The sequence below is a fragment of the Dromaius novaehollandiae genome, chromosome 4, assembly GCF_036370855.1.
Source record: "Dromaius novaehollandiae isolate bDroNov1 chromosome 4, bDroNov1.hap1, whole genome shotgun sequence".
Lineage (NCBI taxonomy): Eukaryota > Metazoa > Chordata > Aves > Casuariiformes > Dromaiidae > Dromaius > Dromaius novaehollandiae.
Window position 1 is genome coordinate 27,542,601 of NC_088101.1, and position 6,541 is coordinate 27,549,141.

General features: G+C 42.2%; 1 long non-coding RNA gene across 1 annotated transcript in view; it reads left to right on the forward strand.

The window, feature by feature from the left end:
- LOC112996808 (uncharacterized) overlaps positions 1-6,541 on the forward strand; it is a 269,650-nt gene that overhangs the window by 23,869 nt on the left and 239,240 nt on the right. The window lies entirely within an intron of this gene.

The following is a 6,541-nucleotide window of genomic DNA, read 5'->3' on the forward strand; positions in this document are numbered from 1 at the left end:
GGCTGCATGCATCATGAGGGGCACCCACAAACACTCAGTGCTTTCCGAAACGTATTTAGGTCACTGACACTTTGAAAGCATTACACGTTTTGACCCTAAAGGCTGTAACAAAGGCATGTAAACTCAAAGTGAAGGCTAGCATCCATCCGTGGCTGCTCTTATTGTATCCACAGGAATTTCAGATCACTGAAGGATGTTAGCAATTATGTGCTGAAATAACTATGTACAATGGGATGAGGTAAGGAAAGCATTTCAGCCTTGAATTTGAATTTCTTTTGGTTTTTGTCAGTTTTGTGCCAACACCTCTTGCAATACTTAGTGCGTCTCTGGGGCCATCCTATATTATTTGGTACAGGAAATCCAAGGGACAAAAGTTCAACAACAAGTGCCTGAGTTGCATGCATGGATGTGACCTTTTCTTTGGCACAAGCCACTCAATGCATGGGGCAGTTTCAGTGCTGGACTTCTGAAGGCATTTCACGGATGCGATACTGGTTTTCCTCTTTTGGCACTGTGGCCTTTATAGCAGTATTGTCCTGGATTTTTCAGGCTGAGAAGAATTAGCTTCCATGTGTCTTGACTTTCTGTGAAACACCGAGCTCAAGTGCTCTGTGAAGAGATTCCTGCACGTAGCCTTGTATGTTCCCCTTGTTCCACATTTTTTCCCCTTGCAGTCCCCAAAGGACCAAACCCAGAGCTGGATGACCCTCATGGCCAGGCCACTGGCTGGAGCAGCAGGCTGGAGCAAGGAGGAGGAATTTCTTTGAAGCTGTCGAATGACTGTGGAGATGCTCCCCAGAAGCTGACCTCGTGGAGCCCTGTGGTGGGTGAAGCTCCGTGAGGCCCTTGAACACCCCGCCCATTCCCCCAATGAGGAGTCTGATTTGCCCTGCAGCAGTGTTGCACCAGTTGCACTGCAGTGCAGCCTTTTCCCGCTGCAGAGCGGTGGGCTGAGGCTGATGCTAAATTGTGTCTGAATGACAGACACTTGCAGAAAAACCCATTACAAGCTTCCTTTCTTAAAAGCCAGAACACATGCTATGAGAGCCTGGAGTCTGTGAGTTCCAGTCAGAACAGTTAACCAAAACGTTTGCCATGTATTGTGTGAGCTTCTTCACAGTTTATGCATTTATCTTTCAAACATCTGCAAAACAGCATGGCTTGGATAGGTTTCTGTTACTACTCTGAGTCTTCATTGGCTCTTGAGAATGAGTGAAGAGGAGCCAGACAACATAAAGGGCAGGCAATCAAAGCTTTTGACTCTCAGATCCTTGCAGATGGGCCTTCTGATGAAAAGACTAACAACTGTTGCCAGATCAGCAAGTAGCAACCACAAGGCACCTGTATTTATTTAACTTTCATTTCGTCAGATAACTTGTCTTTATGCTCTTCCAGTTTTAGCTATGGAATATAAGTCACAAGGCTTCCTTCTGATCTCCCTAACACAAGTGTAAAATGAGTCACTAAAGAGTGGTTGTTGATACAGTTCTACTAGTGTAAAAGCAGTGGAAGCAAAGGCAGGATCAGGCCTAGGTGTATATGAAGAGCCTGTTGTCCCATTTGTCTCAAACACCTTTATTGTCAGATTTGGCATGAAGTCTTCTGGGGGCATTTATTGTAACTAGAGGGAGGAAAGATTTTTAGAAGCAGCCTGTGGTTATCATTTAAAAAAAAAAAAAAATTCAGCGACTATTTTCCACTTTCTTTTTTATAGTTAAATTCGCAAGATGCATAGCCATTTGAAAGTGAGAATATCTGTGGTCAGGATCCCCCAAGCACTTCGGTGTGGCCTTGGTGAGACTCTGGGCAGCCACCTTCCCTGACCTCGTGGGCTGCCTGCCTGCTGTTGTGGTGTTGCCAGATGCCTCATGCTGCAAATCGCATACCTCAGAGCCCGACTTCCACAAATACTTGCAGGTGGTGGTTGCCAGCGGCACCGTGGGAGCTTCGTTGCTCCTTCGTTGTGGGAAGGAAGCAAGCTGAATATGTAGCTGTCCCAGGTTGACCTAGTGACATTGGCTTAAGCAGCTCCTGCTGTCTTGCTTCCTTTCACGGTGCAGGCTCTGATTGCCCAGTAGCCCCTTTGCCAACCTAGCCTGCTGCCAGATGCCTCATGCAGCCCTGGCATGTGAAGTACGCTTTAATTGCTCATGGGCCATACGTGGCCAGCCTTACTCTAGCCTGTTCCCTTGCTTTCCTTGAAGGCAAATACCCAACTTGTGTAATGCTGAATATTGGCTTCTATCGGAAGGAATTTTAACGCGCTTTGTGAGCCTGGTTGCTTCTGCTTTTGGGTACTGTAAAGGGGCCCTATTTTTGGAAGGTGGGTACTTGACTATTCCTGAAAAGCAGTCAGCTCCTCTGTGTCTGGAGACAGCTGTCTGAATAATGGAAAAAGTTGAATCTGTAGTTATTTCTGTATGTGTTACTCTCTGGTGTTATAGCTAATGTTTTACCTGCATGCTTTTGGTGACCAGAGTGAATTTTTTCACCAAATAACATCCCCCTCATGTACATGATATGGCTTGTTGACATAGGATAAAATCACAAAGTAAACTTGCTCAGGTGTTGGAAGCAACATCACTGCGTTACTGTGGGGCTTGGCCTATATTTTTTAGCAATCTGTGTAGCTGTACTTGCAGTTTAATGATTTAGAGATACATTATAAATTTATATATAATATTATATGTATACACCTGTGTGAACAAATGTATTCTCTTTCTGATAATGGATAACTGGTTAGCACAGGGCTCTGCTAAACTTGTTCTTCCTTCTTTTCTCTGTGTGTCTATGGCAATCTGATGGCTTAAAAGGGCTTGAGCACAGCTTGCTGAGGGTGCTTTTCTTTGGTCATTTCTATCCAGCTCTCTTCAGTCTCCAAGTACAATGAAGAGGAGACCTAGCTGATTTAGATATTTCAAAGTTATGAAATTAAACTGGACAAAAGGGCATGTATGGTAAGTGCAGCACTTGAAAGTTAACTAGGTATTTCTCCCTGAGGAATGGGTCTTATAGAGGGACTCGCAATTCAGATTGACTCCAAGTTTTCAGTGTTGGGATTATTTAAATATTTAACTCCACAGTATTTCTAACTTAGGCTATAGGGTATCATCTATCTTCAAGCTAAATAAAACTTTCTTTTGCAAGGACTACTACCAAAAGAAGCAAAATCCAGGGGAGCCGAAGGGGACTGTGGCCTATGGTGTTATCACCGAAAGCAAGAATGGTCTTGTCTTCCCCCAGTTTCTAAGTTAGTGGGTTGGTTCACTGTGGCTTCTTTTCAGAGTCCTATCCTGCAGAGAGTGATCTAAGACCTGAATTTAGACAAATAGAAAAGCACTGAACAGTGTTACATTTTCCTTGCTTGTGATCATGAAGTGAAAATGCTGGTTTTGCTCAGAGGCTAGAACTAAGGTTAACTGAATTGCCGCCTGTTGTAGATTAAAAAAAAAAAAAATCAAATTTACCTTTGCATTAAGATCACATTTAAAAATCGAATTTCCTTGTTTGTTTTTGAGATAAGGAGAAAGTCAGGAACAGGATTTTCTTTCACCAAGAAAAAATGGTGAGGCCAATTTTGATTAGATTTTTACTAAAACAAGCAAACAAACAAACTGGCCCCTCTCACTGATGGATTGTAGATCAACGCACAATTTCACTCAGGATTTTTTTCCCCCTCACAAAACAAAAAGTCTGATCTTTGTTTCTGTGCAGAGACTTTGGCAATATTAACATTGTCACACAGCATTTCCTAGAAATTAACTGCTGGCAGTGGAGACTTGCATAAAGGAATACCAACCTGGCCAGTAACTCCAGACTTTCATTCCCAGGAAATGTTAGGAAAACAACCTTAGCACAGGACCTACTGGCTGAAAATGGGAATATTATGTAGGTAGATGGTTTCATTTTTAATAGATACAGTCTATCTAAGTTCAGCTCTTCAGGAAATAAGTATCCTGTATGTTACAAGGTAAGATTGAAAGAAGCATCTTTCACTATCCTGTTGTTTGTTCACGATGCTTTAATCAGTTATACTGATCAGCAGTAATGAGCGAATATACAAATCAAAGCCCTTGGGTGATTCTGCCCGTACTTTTGAACATGTGAGCAAAGAATGAGAGAGGGCCTGGGAATGGGAGAATAAGGCTGGTTTAGTAAATGCTTTTTAGTTGTGGCGTATATGAAATTTGCTAATGTTCTGCTAAGAGCTGACTTGTCCATGTTTACAGAAAAAACATATTTGCTTGTCACAAAAAATGCGTGAAAGTGGTTGACAAAGTGTGTTTTTTTTTCCTTTTTCTTCCCTGTGCAGTTCCTGTAGTTCTCAAAAGAACTCTGTGAGGAGGAGGGTGAGGAGGATAGCTGGTCTCCTCCACTGCGAATGGAAGGAGATGGGTTTTTAAGGCTAGTTTGAGGCAATTAGAATGTTCCTACTGTAAAGGAAGAGATGTGAAATCCTGTCTTGCGCGTTTGAGTGTAGCCATCATTCTGATGTTCTTTCTCATCATAAACTATAATAACCCTGACCAGGATCAGAGCACATATTACACCACTTAAAATAAAGGTGTTGAAACTCCTTCTGCAACAGTTTCCCCAAGCTGGTAACTAGGGCTGTTTTGACTGACTCAGCAGCATTACAGGTTAACTGACAACACTGCACACCACTTGCACGTACTGTGCCTAAAAAATTGCAGCAGAGCCCTTTGCTTACAGCTTGGTGGACAGACAGAGGACAGACAAGTACAAACCACATAAGTATAAAGGACAGAGGCTTCCAGTTCATCCTCAGTGTTGCTGAAATGCTGTGCTGCTTCTTTATGGTTTGCACAGAGTAATGTGAACTTTGTTGCCTTGCTCTTATTGCTGATTACATGACAGTGTTTCCTTTACTTTGCCATTAACTAATGCTACCTCAGACAGCCTGTTAACAAAGTAATTTGCCACACCTGCTTCCACTTTCCATGTTGTGGACAGTTGCTGGTTTTACAAAATGTTTTGTTTGTCAAGCTGCTCTGCTTGGAAATGTCTTGCCTGCTCAAATTTTTTAGGCTCATACCTCAAGGACTTGTTACTAGGTAACAGTTCCATTTGCCAATTGCCCACTATTTCCTTCTCACCGTATTACAGGCCTGATTATTAACATTTAGTTCAGAGAAATTGCTGTCATTATGTGAAGTAACTTCCTTTAGAGGTTACTCATTAACCTTAGGTATTTTACTGTGCGATTATAATTGCCAAATGCCATAGGCATGGAAAACCTTTGAACTCCTCAAGGTATTAGTGTATGGGAGAAAGGGTATCAGCTGTGATTTCCCCCCCCCCCGCCCCGGTTGTTTTTGCTTTTGACAGTGTTCTTGTTCCATTCCTCGTAGTGTGCTTCGCAGCATAGAGAGCCCACTGAACTGCCTGAGGAAGTCCCCTTCTGAAAGGGAATCAGTCTCCTGTGTTACCCTTTATAGAGTTGCTCTAGCCCTCACAAGCTCAGTAGAGTTACAGTGCTCATTATCTGCTTACTGTGGCAAGTAAGAACAGAAGTTGATCTCTTGACCTTGCATGAAAAGTGAGATAATTGGGAATCTAGCAGTCTTGTGTGGCATGTCCATGCTATTATGTACAGTATTTCAGCATTTAGGATCTCTCCCATATTTGTTTGCTTTTTGGGGAGAGTCTCAAGTCGACTCTAGTGAAGTACGTTAGGTTCAAGGAGTGGAAATCTGCATGAAAAAACACCATTCCCTTGCTTTTTTCATTCTCTACACAAGTGGAATCAGCCTCATATTTCAGTGTTTTTTCAGGGCAGCATGTGTTCTCTGCAAAATCTTGCAAAATGTATTTGTTTTTCTCCCCTAACCCACTCCTCCTTTAGAAGTGCATCAACATTCCTGGTAACTTGATTCCTCAGACAGGATAGAGCAAGCTGCTGTAGCTGTAGTGTAAACCTGCGTTGTCAGGTGACTTCAATGAGGAAATATATATCATATTCAGGAAATTAGGGGACAAGTGAGATACATACATTGTGCTTAAACAGAATTAAAAATAGTTCATAGGCACATTTTATGTGGAGTCAGACCTAGTTTTGATGGTAGGAAATGATAAGTTGTGGTGGGCAAGGAAATTTTAACCTTGTAAATCTTCTGAAATACAACAGTAGAATAATTGGTGCCCTAAATTAAAAAGGGGGGGGGGGGAAGCGGAGGACTCATTTGTTAATGCCACCATTCAAGTTGAGGTGGGGGAATACAAGAAGATCACAACTGAGCAACTCTTATCACACCCTTGATGTCAAACTGGTTACTTGCTCCCCTCTGTCCTTTCAGTCTTGGTGTGATGTTTTTTGTTTTTGTTTGTTTTTTTAAGGGGAAAACAAAGATTGGCTAAAGTGCAAGTCATTACCTTAATAGTTAATAATGAAAAAAACCTTAATAATAGCTATGGTTTCTGGTAGTGGTCTAACTCTCTTCCCCCCCCCCCCCCCCAATGGTTATTTGTTTCTTTTTTCATCCTCCAGAACAAAGCTTGTTCCAAATTTTGGTGGTTTTTC